Here is a 13,907-nt window from a genome sequence, read left to right as displayed (position 1 = left end):
AAAGGTGAGGTTACAGTGATCATGGGGGATTTCAATATGCAGGTAGACTGGGAAAATCAGGTTGGTAGTGGATCCCAAGAAAAGGAATTTGTGGAATGTCTACGAGATGGCTTTTTGGAGCAGCTTGTGGTGGAGCCCACGAGGGAACAGGCAATTCTAGATTTAGTGATGTGTAATGAGGCAGATTTGATAAGGGAGCTAAGGTGAAGGAACCCTTAGGAGGAAGTGACCATAATATGATAGCATTTACCCTGCAATTTGAGAGGAAAAAGCTGGAATCAGACGTAACGGTATTACAGTTGAATAAAGGCAACTACAGAGGCATGAGGGAGGAGCTGGCCAGAATTGACTGGGAGATGAGCCTAGCAGGAAAGACAGTGGAACAGCAATGGCAGGAGTTTCTGGGAGTAATTTGGGAGACACAGCAAAAATTCATCCCTGGAAGAAGAAGCATACTAAAGGGAGTACGAGGCAACCATGGCTGACAAGGGAAGTCAGGGACAGCATAAAAGCTAAAGAGAAAGCATACAATGCGGCGAAGAGCAGTGGGAAACGAGGGGATTGGGAAGCCTACAAAGACCAACAGAGGACAACTAAAAAAGAAATAAGGAGGGAGAAGATTAAATATGAGGGTAAACTAGCCAGTAATATAAAAGAAGATTGCAAGAGTTTTTTTAGATATATAAAGGGTAAGAGAGAGGCAAAAGTGGACATTGGGCCGCTGGAAAATGACGCTGGAGAAGTAGTAGTGGGGAGTAAAGAAATGGCGGAGGAACTGAATAAGTACTTTGTGTCAGTCTTCACAGTGGAAGACACGAGTGACATCCCCAAAGTTCAAGAGAGTCGGGGGGCAGAGGTGAGTATGGTGGCCATTACCAAGGAGAAGGTGTTAGGAAAACTAAAAGGTCTGAAGGTGGATAAATCACATGGACCAGATGGATTACACCCCAGAGTTCTGAAGGAGATAGCTGAAGAGATAGTGGAGGCGTTCGTGGTGATCTTTCAGGAATCACTGGAGTCAGGAAGGGTCCCAGAGGAGTGGAAAATCGCTAATGTAACCCCCCTGTTTAAGAAGGGAGTGAGACAAAAGACAGGAAATTACAGGCCGATTAGCCTGACCTCGGTCGTTGGTAAGATTTTAGAGTCCATTATTAAGGATGAGATTTCAGAATACTTGGAAGTGCATGGTAAAATCGGACAAAGTCAGCATGGTTTCATCAAGGGGAGGTCATGCCTGACAAATCTGTTAGAATTCTTTGAGGAGATAACGAGTAGGTTAGACAAAGGAGAGCCAATGGATGTTATCTACTTGGACTTCCAGAAGGCCTTTGACAAGGTGCCGCACAGGAGGCTGCTCAGTAAGATAAGAGCCCATGGTGTTAGAGGCAAGGTACAAGCATGGATAGAAGATTGGCTGCCTGGTAGAAGGCAGAGAGTGGGGATAAGGTGATCCTTCTCAGGATGGCGGCCGGTGACTAGTGGAGTTCTGCAGGGGTCAGTGTTGGGGCCACAACTTTTCACTTTATACATTAATGATCTAGATGAAGGAACTGAGGTCATCCTGGCTAAGTTTGCAGATGATACAAAGATAGGTGGAGGGACAGGTAGTATTGAGGAGGCGGGGAGGCTGCAGAAGGATTTGGACAGGTTAGGAGAATGGACAAAGAAGTGGCAGATGGAATACAACGTGGGGAAGTATGAGGTCATGCACTTTGGTAGGAAGAATAGAGGCATAGACTATTTTCTAAATGGGGAGAGAATTCAGAAATCTGGAGTGCAAAGGGACTTGGGAGTCCTAGTCCAGGATTCTCTTAAGGTTAACTTGCAGGTTGACGCGGTAGTTAGGAAGGCCAATGCAATGTTGGCATTTATTTCGAGAGGACTAGAATATAAAAGTAGGGATGTGCTGCTGAGGCTTTATAAGGCTCTGGTCTGACCACATTTAGAATATTGTGAGCAATTTTGGGCCCCGTATCTCAGGAAGGATGTGCTGGCCCTGGAGAGGGTCCAGAAGAGGTTTACGAGAATGATCCCAGGAATGAAAGGCTTAACATATGAGGAACGTTTGAGGACTCTGGGTCTATACTCGATGGAGTTTAGAAGGATGAGGGGTGATCTGATTGAAACTTACAGAATACTGAAAGGCCTGGATAGAGTGGACGTGGAGAAGATGTTTCCATTCGTCGGAGAGAGTAGGACCCGAGGGCACAGCCTCAAAGTAAAGGGAAGACCTTTTAGAACAGAGATGAGGAGAAACTTCTTTAGCCAGAGAGTGGTGAATCTATGGAATTCATTGCCACAGAAGGCTGTGGAGGCCAGGTCATTGAGTGTATTTAAGACCGAGATAGATAGGTTCTTGATTGGTAAGGGGATCAAAGATTATGGGGAGAAGGTGGGAGAAAGGGGTTGAGAAACTTATCAGCCATGATTGAATGGCGGAGCAGATTTGATGGGCCGAATGGCCTAATTTCTGCTCCTATATCTTATGGAATACTTCACATCTGTCTTCACCCAAGAGAATGAGGATGAAGGTATCTAACTTGGGGAGAGAGACTGTGAGGTTCTTAAGCAAATTGATATAGGGAGTGACAAGGTATTGAAGGTGTTGGCAGGCTTAAAAGTGGACAAATCTCCAGGTCCGGATGATTTGTGTCCCAGACTGCTGAGGGAGGCAAGGGAGGAGATCGCAGGGGCTCTGACCTGAATTTTTAATTCCTCTCTGGCCACGGGGGAGGTGCCAGAGGACTGGAGAACTGCTAATGTGGTTCCGTTATTTAAGAAGGGTTGTAGAGATAAGCCAGGGAACTACAGACCAGTGAGTCTCATGTCAGTGGTAGGGAAACTATTGGAGAAGTTTCTGAAGGAGAGAATCTATCTCCACTTGGAGAGGCAAGGTTTGATCAGGGATAGTCAGCATGGCTTTGTCAGAGGGAGGTCATGCCTAACAAATTTGATTGAATTCTTTGAGGAGGTGACCAGGTGTGTGGATGAGGGTTGATGTAGTTTATATGGATTTCAGCAAAGCCTTTGACAAGGTCACACATGGGAGACTTATAAAGAAGGAATAAGCACATGGGATACAGGGTAATTTGAAAAGGTGGATTCAAAATTGGCTTAGTTGTAGGAGGCAGAGGTTGATGACAGAAGGATGCTTTAGTGACTGGAAGCCAGTGTCCAGTAGCGTACCACAGGGATCTGTGCTCGGTCCCCTATTATTTGTCATTTATATAAACGACATAGATGACTATGTGGGGGGTAGGATTAGTAAGTTCGCGGATGACACAAAAAATGGCCAGGTGGTTAACAGTGAGGTTGAGCTACAGGAAGATATAGACGGGATGGTCAAATGGGCAGATAAGTGGCAGATGGAATTTAACCCTGAAAAGTGTGTGGTGATACACTTTGGAAGGAGTAATTTGACAAGAAAGTATTCAATGAACGGCATGGCACTATGAAGTTCTGAGGAACAAAGGGACCTTGGCATGTGCGTCCATAGATCTCTGAAGGCAGAGGGAATTGTTAGTGGGGTGATGAAAAAGGCATATGGGACACTTGCCTTTATCATTCGAGGCATAGATTACAAAAGTAGGGAGGTCATGTTGGAGTTGTATAGAACCTTAGTGAGGCCACAGCTGGAGTACTGTGTGCCACATTATAGGAAGGATGTGATTGCACTGGAGGGGGTGAAGAGGAGATTCACCAGGATGTTGCCTGGGATGAAACATTTAAGTTATGAACAGAGAGTGGATAGACTTGGGTTGTTTTCGTTGGAGCAGAGAAGACTGAGGGGCGACCTGATCGAGGTGTACAAGATTATGAGGGGCATGGACAGGGCGGATAGGGAGCAGCTGTTCCCCTTAGTTGAGGGGTCAGTCACAAGGAGGCATAAGTTCAAGGTGAGGAGCAGGAGGTTGAGGGGGGATGTGAGGAAAAACTTTTTTACCCAGAGGGTGGTGATGGTCTGGAATGCACTGCCTGGGAGGATGGTGGAGGCGGGTTGCCTCACATCCTTTAAAAAGTACCTGGATGAGCACTTGGCATGTCATAACATTCAAGGCTATGGGCCAAGTGCTGGTAAATGGGATTAGGTAGGTAGGTCAGGTGTTTCTCACGTGTCAGTGCAGACTCGATGGGCTGAAGGGCCTCTTCTGCACTCTGTGATTCTGTGAAGAGAGGCCAGCCGCAGATGAGGATCCTGATGGTGGAGTCACTCTTTGCTCTGCCATTGCAAGGGACCGTGTGGTGACTGTGCATCTCTACAACCCCCACGTTCCTGTCGCCGATGTGTTCACCTTCCTCGCCAGGTACGTCGACAAGGTTGGGAACTGCACCGAGGTTAAAGATGCCTTTGGGGTTTGGACCAGCAAACACCAGGTCAAGGTCACGCTCAAGGCAGATGCTCAGGGAGCCATCCTCCGCCCTCCTTCCAGCTTCACTATTGGGGGAAGCCGTGGCTACCTTGTCTATGCTGGGCAGCCCAAACTTTGTCGCTCATGCAGCAAACCTGGTCATGTGGCGGCCAACTGCAGCACTGCCCTCTGCAAGAATTGCAAGCAGGAAGTGCACCAGACAATGGACTGCAAACAGACTAAGTGATGCAACCTGTGTGGCGAGGCAGGCCACCTCTACAAGGCTTGCCCCAAATGCTGCCTCACTTGTGCACAGGCAGCCAAAGCCAACGAGGGGGAAGCAGATGAAATGCTTCGTGTCACTACAACCAAGGACACTTGCAACCCTCCAACCACCATGGCCCCCAATGAGAACCACGGGACAAAGGAGCACACGGAGAGACACAAGATGGAGGAAAAGATTGAGGCAGCAGACAGCCAAACAACAGCACTGCCCCCTGAACCTCCCACTCCTCAGGAGAGCGAATCAATGGAGGAGGAGGAGGCAGCAGCAGAAAATCAGCAGGGGGAGTGGCAGCTGGTGAAGAGAGCCAAAAGGAAGAAGGGGCAAAGAAGGGACCAAGCCACTTCCCAGGCAAGTGGCAAGAGGCGTCTCCCATCCGACACGGATGACAAGGGCAGCTGCTCTTCGGACGAAGAAGGGCAAGGGCGGCACCTACAGAAGAAGCAGCAAAACTCTAGGGAGTTGGAGGACGAGAGACTCAAGCTCCAGAACGTTGGAGACAATGAGGAGAGCAGCGCACCCCAACTTTGCCCACATCTCAAAGAGGCCAGTGCACCCCAGTCCCAGGAATCTGGGAGCAGTAAAGCGCTCAGCGCACCCAAGCTCCGGGAAGCTGGGAGCAGCAATATCCCAGAGGGGGAGAGGATCGGAGAGGCTTCTCCAACAGAGAACAATTCAAAGCTCGTTCCTTGCATGAACTCCCAGCTTCCTCAGCCTATCCAAAGTGAGACAATTTGTGAACACTATGGGTATGCAGGAACAGACCAAAGGTCTGGAACTCTCAAAGACAGCAGGTTTGGTAAGCGACAAAATATTTTAAAAATGGGGATAAAGATTGTATCCATAAATGTGCGTAGCATTAAATCTACTACGCGATGTGTTGCGACCTTGGACTACCTTGCCAAGGTCAAAGCTGACCTGTTGTTTCTGCAGGAGTGTGCGATACCGCACCTCAGCTCCTACAGGCAATGGTCACCATGGTGGTCCCATGGGCCATCGATCTGGTCGAGAGGAAACGACTCTCGTTCCTCCAGCCTGGGGATTCTGCTGCGGGGAGGCAACTTCACCGTCTCCGAGGTTAAGGAGGTGGTGGGTGGGCGCCTCCTCGTAGCAGACGTAATGTACAAGAATGCTCCACTCCGGTTAATTGACGTGTATGCCTCGGCACAAAAGGGCGAGCAGCTGGCAGTCTTTCAGCAGCTCCCACTGCTGCTGGCGACCTCCAGGCCGGTCATTCTGGGCAGTGATTTTAACTACATCATCGATGCGGCTGGACGATCCGGCAGGGCCGACAGCAGATTGGACGCTATATCCAGATCCCTGATGGAAACAGTAAAGGATGGCAAGCTGCACGATGTCTTCAGCAACCCTGCAGATGGAGCGTAGCGTAGATACACCTGGTCGCGGCCAGACGGGTCCATCCGTTCCAGGATAGACTTCCTGTTTGTGTCCCGTGCATTCACGGTCAGATCCACCGACGTCAAGCCGGTGTTCTTCTCTAACCACAGCCTGCTGCTGGCTGACTGTCACTTACAGGAAGGCCAGAGGATTAGCAAGGGGGCATGGAAGCTGAACGTGCAACTGCTGACCCCAGAGAACATTGAGGAGCTCAAGAGGGATTACAAAGGTTGGAGAACTGTGAAACCCCTCTTTGAGTCCCTGACACACTGGGGGGAAGTAATCAAGGGAAAGATCAAGAGCTTTTTCATCCTCAAAGGCATCCAGAAAGTTAGAAAGGAACAGAGGGAAATGCCCCGACTCCAGAAAAACATGCAGAACCTGCTCTGGCTGCAGTCGATGGGGGTCGATGTCAAGGAGGAGCTCCAAGAGGTGAAGAGCCAGCAAGCCTCGCGCTTTGCCTCGGAGGCCTCCAAGATCATTTTCCGTTCCAGAGTCCACTCTGTGGAGCAGGATGAGACGTGCTCACGTTTCTTCTTCCAAAAGGTACACAGAGAGAGCTCTGTGATCAACAGCCTGAAGGAAGAAGATGGCTCAGTAAAGTCATCGCAGTCCGACATTTTGAGGATCAGCAAATCCTTTTATGCCGGATTGTATGACGTGAAGCCCACAGACAGCACGGACTCCCAGTCCTTCCTGTCCTCTATCATGGAGGTCTTAGACGACAGTACAGGGAACAGCATGGACAAACCGCTAACTCCTGATGAACTGACTAAGTCCCTTGAGTCCTTTGAGAAGAGTAAGACTCCCAGAAGCGACGGCTTGCCGGTGGAGTTGTATTCGGCTCTGTGGGACTGGATCGGCCCAGACCTGCTAGAAGTGTACGAGAGTATACTTCAGGCCGGTAGTATGTCAGAATCCATGAGGAAAGGCATCATCACCCTCATCTACAAGCACAAGGGGGAAAGGGAGGAAATTAGAAATTGGTGACCCATTTCACTGTTGAATGTGGACTACAAGATTCTGTCCAAAGTCATCGCCAATCGGGTCAAGTCCGATCTGGAATTGGTGATCCACCCTGATCAGACCTGCACTGTGCCAGGCAGGAAGATCTCTGACAGCCTCGCGCTGCTCAGGGATACAATTGCCTATGTGTGGGACAGGGGTGTGGACACTTGCCTCATCAGCTTGGATCAGGAGAAGGCCTTTGACAGAATATCGCACACCTACATGGTGGATGTGCTCTCCAAAATGGCATTTGGGGAGGGAATCTACAACTGGATCCAACTGCTCTACACAAACATCAGTGGCACAGTCTCAATCAATGGGTGGGAATCAGATAGCTTTCCTATTAAATCTGGAGTCAGGCAGGGCTGCCCTCTCTCCCCTGTTCTGTTTGTGTGTTGCATAGAACCTTTTGCTGAGTCCATCAGGAAGGATCCGGGCATAAGAGGAGTGACGATCCCAGGCAGTGGAGGCACCCAGGTCAAAGCCTCCCTGTACATGGACGATGTCACCGTCTTCTGCTCAGATCCACTGTCGGTGCACAGACTGATCCACATCTGTGACCATTTCGAGAGCAGCCAAGGTAAATCGTGTGAAGAGCGAGGCCATGTTCTTTGGGAACTGGGCTGACCGATCCTTTGTCCCCTTCACTGTCAGGGCTGACGGCCTGAAGGTGCTGGGGATATGGTTCGGAGGGACTGGGGCATGCTTTAGAAACTGGAAGGAGCGAGTATCTATGGTGCAAAGAAAACTTGGTATGTGGGAGCGACGCTCCCTCTCCACTGCGGGTAAGAATCTGGTCATCAGGTGTGAGGCACTCTCGCTGTTGCTGTATGTGGCGCAGGTCTGGCCCTTTCCAGTCTCCTGCTCGATGGCGATCACCCGAGTCATTTTTCACTTTATCTGGAAGTTGAAAATGGATCGTGTCCGCAGGGACGCGATGTACAAGACTCTAGATAAAGGGGGAAAAAACGTGCCCAACATCACCCTCATCCTGATGGCCACCTTTGTGTGTGGCTGCATCAAGCTGTGCGTAGACCCTCAGTACACAAACACCAAGTGTCACTAGGTGCTGAGGTTCTACCTGTCCCCGGTGTTGCGAAGGATGGGTCTGGCCACGCTGCCGCGGAACGCTCCAAGTACCTGTCCCTCGTGGAAAAATTTATGCAGAGAAACACCTTTGACCACAAGTCCATCAGGCAGTGGTCAGCACGTAACGTCTTAGAGGCCCTGCGGGTAAAGAAGATGGTGGATCCTGTGGGATGGTTCCCCGAGCAGACTGTCAAAGTCATTTGGCAGAATGCCTCATCGCTAGAACTTTCCAACAAGCATCAAGATGTAGCTTGGCTGGTGGTGAGAAAGGCCCTCCCCGTCAGATCCTTCCAACACGCCAGGAGTCTCACCCCCTCTACACGTTGCCTTCGAGGTGGCTATGATGGGGACAAGACCGTTGTTCACCTCCTTGTGGATTGTGCCTTTGCAAAGAAGGTCTGGAGAGGGATGCAGTGCTTTCTGTCGAGGAGGATCATCAACTCGGTGAAAGACGCTCTTTGGTCTGCCTGAAACTTGTTGGTCTTCCAGCGCAAAGAGTTGTCCCCGAACGAGTGTTGCAGACTACGTGCTGAGGGACGCACTAAAGCTTGGGGCAGCCGCCGCAAAGGCGCAATGGGGAAAGGTCGCTGTCTAAGACCTTTCTGCCATAGTGCGCCGAGGGGCTGGGAGTTGTATAGACCCCTTGGGCTGTACGGCTCACAATGAATGTATGCATCGAATACTAATTGTATTATAATTGTACTGAAGCACCTCAGAGTGCAACATGATGTATGTTGATAACTCCAATACCATTGCACTGTCTGATTGTCTGTTATGACCATATTGAAATGATTGTAATATTCATTGATTATATTGAAGCACCTCATGATCCATGTGTAAAAGTTGAATCTGATTGTACTTTTTGTGATGGCGATTTAGAAATGTTTTGTAATGTTCTCCCAGATATTTTATGAATAAAGTATAATTTTCAAAAAAAAAATTGAAGGCTCCCATTATTGTTTTTACACCTTAAATTTGCCTACATATTTGCTCCTCTATCTCCTTCCCACTGTTTAGTGTTCTTGAGTATTGCTGAAAAAAGAGACAAGAGGTCGAAGCTTGCATCACGATAGATGCAAGAATGCCAAATTTCAAAGGGAGCACCAATCTATACTACATGAGATAAGGGTGCTGATTGGTTGGCAAGTTAGCTCTGATTGATCGAGACATTGCCGTGGAGAATGCACCAGAGAGCTATCGTCCCCCAGTTAGAGCTGACTGCCAACCAATCAGCACCCTTTTTTCATGCAGTATATATTGTTGCTTCCTTTGAAATTTGCCATTCTCGTGTCTGTCCTGATGAGTGCAAGACGAAAAGTTTTGACAGCATGTCTCTTTTTTTCAGCAATACTCAAATTCAGTACTATCAAGTGACTACTTAGCATTCTATAAAACAGAATTAGCAGCGTAACAGCTTCTCTTCTGCTTCTAAATCTAACCAAATAGGTTCTACCTTTTATCCTCTAGCTTCTAACTCCTTTTCAGGTCTGCAATGGTATATTTAATTAATGCTGCCATTACCCTCCCAACCCCCTATTTAATACCCCCCCTATCCCTCATATGTGCACCGTTGCCAGGAATGTTACGTTTCCATTCATGGCTTTATTTGAGCCAGGTTCCTCTTACTGCACTATTATACTAGTTGTACCATAACTTCATGGGACAAATCGTACCTGCAGCTCACCAACCTTTTTCCTGGTGCATCCATTTACCGTTTCCAGATTCTGGGATGAGAGGACTATCCTGAAGGGAAATCAAATAGAATGGGCCTGTATTCTCTGGGGTTTAAAAGAGAGGTGACCTCATTGAAATGTATAAAATTCTTGAAGGGCTTAACAGAGTAGATGCTGAAAGACTGTTTCCCTTAGCTGGAGAGTGTAGAACTAGGTGTCATAGTCTCAGGACAACGGTTCGTCCATTAAGACAGAGATGAGAAATCCTTTTGCTCAGAGGGTTATGAATCTTTGCAATTCTCTACATCAGAGAGGACTGTGGATGCTCGGTCATTGAATATACACTGAAGAGTTTAGATAAGAGTAAATAAGGAGAAACTGTTTCCAATGGCTGAAACATCAATAGCCAGAGGACATAAGCTTAAAGTGATTGGCAAAAGAGCCAGAGGGGACTTAAGGAAAGATTTTACACAACAGGATTTGGAATGCTCTGCCTGATAGAATGGTGGAAACGGATTCAATAATAGTTTCCAAAAGGGAATGAAATACTTGGAAAGGGGAAAAATTGCAGAGATATGGGTAAAGATTGGGACTAATTTAATTACTCTTCTAAAGAGCTAGTAGACTCAATGGACTGATTGATCTCCTTCCATGCCATACTATTCTATGATTCTATATTCAAGTCTGAAGCAGATAGATTTGAGCACTTAGGGAATCAAAGGTTAGGTGGATAGGGTGGGAGAGTGGAGTTATTGTAGTTCAGCCATGGTCTTATTGAATGATGGGAGTAGGCTCAAGGGGTCATATGGCCTACTCCTGCTCCTATGTCTTTTGTTCTTACATACATGCGCAACAAACCCGCCTTAACCAGCTTTCCATTTCTCAACTGCCTGATCCATCCTCCTTTTGGACAATTTATCCTAGCGCCGTTTGCCTCACCCAATCCCCTTTGCATCTTGTCTAACCTTACTTCATTCTGGTTCCTCTGCCCTGCTAAGTTAGTTTCAATCCTCCCTACGGCATGAGTTAAACCTCTCCTTGAAGACAGTAATAATCAATTCTGAAAATTTTACATTCAGGAGTTTGCCCATATTTCCCAATGTCTACAATTGTAGCATAAGCCAGAGATGTAACAAAATTCTTTCCTCGTGATATGTCTTTCACATGTTCCTCACCAATCTTTTCAAAGGCAGATTAAGAAAACAGCTGGTGAGATGAGGCCAGATACAATTGTTAAGCTGCTTTATTTCAGCTATGTTTGGACTCATTTAATTCAATAGCACAATATAAAAACAATTAATACGGTATTTTCACTTTCCCGCATCATTGAATTTTCTTGTAGGATCATTATTATGGCTTTCCTGCAGAGCCTGTCCTTTAGCAGAAGATCTAGAATAGCTAAGTCCTTTCATGGGCGATGTGTGGGAGGAAAATAATTGGGATACCGGTGAGAGTATCTAGTTAGACCCACTTTTCCTGAGCTCAGGAGGGAGAAAAGTCTAAGAATTCCTGCTCCTGATGAAAAGTGCGGCTGTATTTAGGGCAACCAAAAAATGTAGCAAGTCCTCTTCAGTCATAACTTGCGTTTGCAGTACCGTCATTTTCCCAGGGCCAAATGAAAATCGCTGAAGAGCAATTTTTTGCAAAGAATTTTTGCAGAGCTCTTCGGGAAAATTGAAATTTATCAATTCTGATATTTGGACTCGATAAAATCTCGTGGGAAGGAATGAGGGAAAAATGACAATTCAAAGAAAATATGGCCAATAGTTATTAATGCATATGCTCCCAATTGGTTTTTTTTTTCACTTCTTCAAACAATAGTCCTGAGATTTTAATTAATCTAATAACATCTCTTATTGTGTTTGGATCTCTGATTGTGTACGGACTTTTTGAGTGAGAGCAAGATGGAACTCGGCTATGATACGCTCCATGGTTAAGTATGACATGGCTCATGCGGCAAATAAGGGATCAGAGAGCTTCTGGAAATATGGAACCTTTCTGAACCATGCCTTTGATGAGAGGAATTGTGTGGAAAAAAAAGGATTAAAAATAAGCACCAGCTTTCTGAGCTTGATTTAAATTGTTATTGTTTGGAGTTACAAAAATAGATATTTGCACTATTTGTCAGTTGGGAGCCCCACAAGTGGTAGAAATGTAACCATCCTCTCTTCTGTTTGATAAAATTATCCTAATCAAGTGAAGGATAGCAATTGTGTTGAAAAATGCTCCATCAAACATTCCCAGTTCAGGTATAACATTTTGATCCACGATGATCATCTCTCCACTCCAACAATGCTCAATACACCAATGTGACGATCTGTTTCCTATTCCAGGTATTCTTCTGGCCTTTCTGATCCAGGCTGCCAATTTGTGTCTAGACTTGTGCACAATAGAACTGATGTGAGACTGCCAAATTTGTTACACTGAGACTTTACAGCTGTTCAACAGAGCTGTAATCACATTCATTTGAGACAGAATTCCAGCCAGACCCTACTAATGAAAACCAGCGTCTCAACTCCCTGCACTAAGCCCTTCAAACGTAAAAATTAAATTAGTGGTGTCCCTCGTAAAACACATCCACCTTTAGCTCAGCCAACAAACACATAATTAAAAAGCTGCTGAACGCTCTGCCAATAAGTGTCCCATCGGAATGGTTCATTATCGTTTGCTTCAGAAGAACTACACTTGATATGTCTGATTCTAAAAAATTAATTTCATTCGCAGGCATTAAATTACATATTAATTTATATATTCTCAAGCAAGAGACAAAAGCAGCCGAGCTCATGTTAAAATATTCCCTAGAGTTCAGTTTCCAATCCCTTCAGCAAAGGTGTAGACAATGAGCTCATGTAAAGAATAGAGCAGTACTTGCTTTATGTGGAGCACACAATATATAGTCCCACTAATTTAATGATTGAATAAAATTACATCTTGTTTCTATTACAGTACAGTGGTGTAGGGAGTGTTAGTGCTATTTTTAAGTTGAGTCCAGGATTTACGTCTGTGAAGCAGTGGCTTTTATGAAAGGTTCATCAGGTGGTAGTTTTAATAAAAGCACTAGGGTTCATGTAACTACAGATACTACACAGCTGTATGAAGAACGTGTGGTTAAGGGACTTTGGAAGGTTGGTCCTGAGATAGGGCACTGGAGCAGGATTTGTTGAAGTATGGCCGGAAATGGGGGGTGGTGGAGACATGTTGGGGATGGGAGTACCTGGAAGCAGTTCCTGGGAATCGGCAGGGGCAAGTGTAGAGAAGGATATGGGTATTTGGTGCGATCAAGCACAGGAGCAAGGGGAACAATGTATATATATTTATAGATAAAAGCAAAATACTGTGGATGCTGGAAACTGAAGGGTCAGACGGACTTGAAATGTCAACTGTATCCCTCTCCGCAGATACTGTCAGACCTGCTGAGTTTCTCCAGGTATTTTTGTTTTTGTTCTATATTTATAGATCCTTGGTTGGGTGGTGAGGGGGCAGGTGTTAGTAGGATTCAAGTAAATAAATCAGTGTCACATATTTTCAGTTGCAGGCCTTTTTTCATTTCCGTTTAAAGTCTGATTGCAATTTTTCCCTAGGGCACTCATCTCTGGTCAACTGGTGTGTAGGCAAGAGGACCTCCCAATAACCTATACATAAAAGTCAGCAGCTGCAACGTTTGCACCAACCTTGCCTGAGCCAGAAGCTCCAGGTTTAAGTCCCATTCCAAGATTTAATGGCCAAGGAAGCTGCGCTCATAACATAGCCAAGCAGCTTGAGTATCAACTTGTAAATCCTTCCAATACATGTAAATCCTTCCACTACATGCAGCAGTAAGAGATTCCTGATCAGCCATGTGATGGAAAGTTGAAACCTCTACCATCACTGTCCATAGCCCCAGACTACAACATGCATGTAAAAAGTATGTTGCCACAGCAACTCAGACCTATCCGAGTGAACTGTAACACATACCAAGTACTTTCTAAACTTTGGTTTTCTCAAATTGTCACTGCTGTCTAAGCAATGTAGTTTAAAATGCACACACTGCATCTTGCATGCAGGATGGAACTCTGCAGGTCAGCTGAAAATTCCCTATCTGTGACATACCTTGGAGAGGGGGACAGG

This window comes from Cetorhinus maximus, chromosome 21 (genome assembly GCF_964194155.1).
Source record: "Cetorhinus maximus chromosome 21, sCetMax3.hap1.1, whole genome shotgun sequence".
NCBI lineage: Eukaryota > Metazoa > Chordata > Chondrichthyes > Lamniformes > Cetorhinidae > Cetorhinus > Cetorhinus maximus.
Note: the sequence above shows the minus strand (reverse complement) of the source record.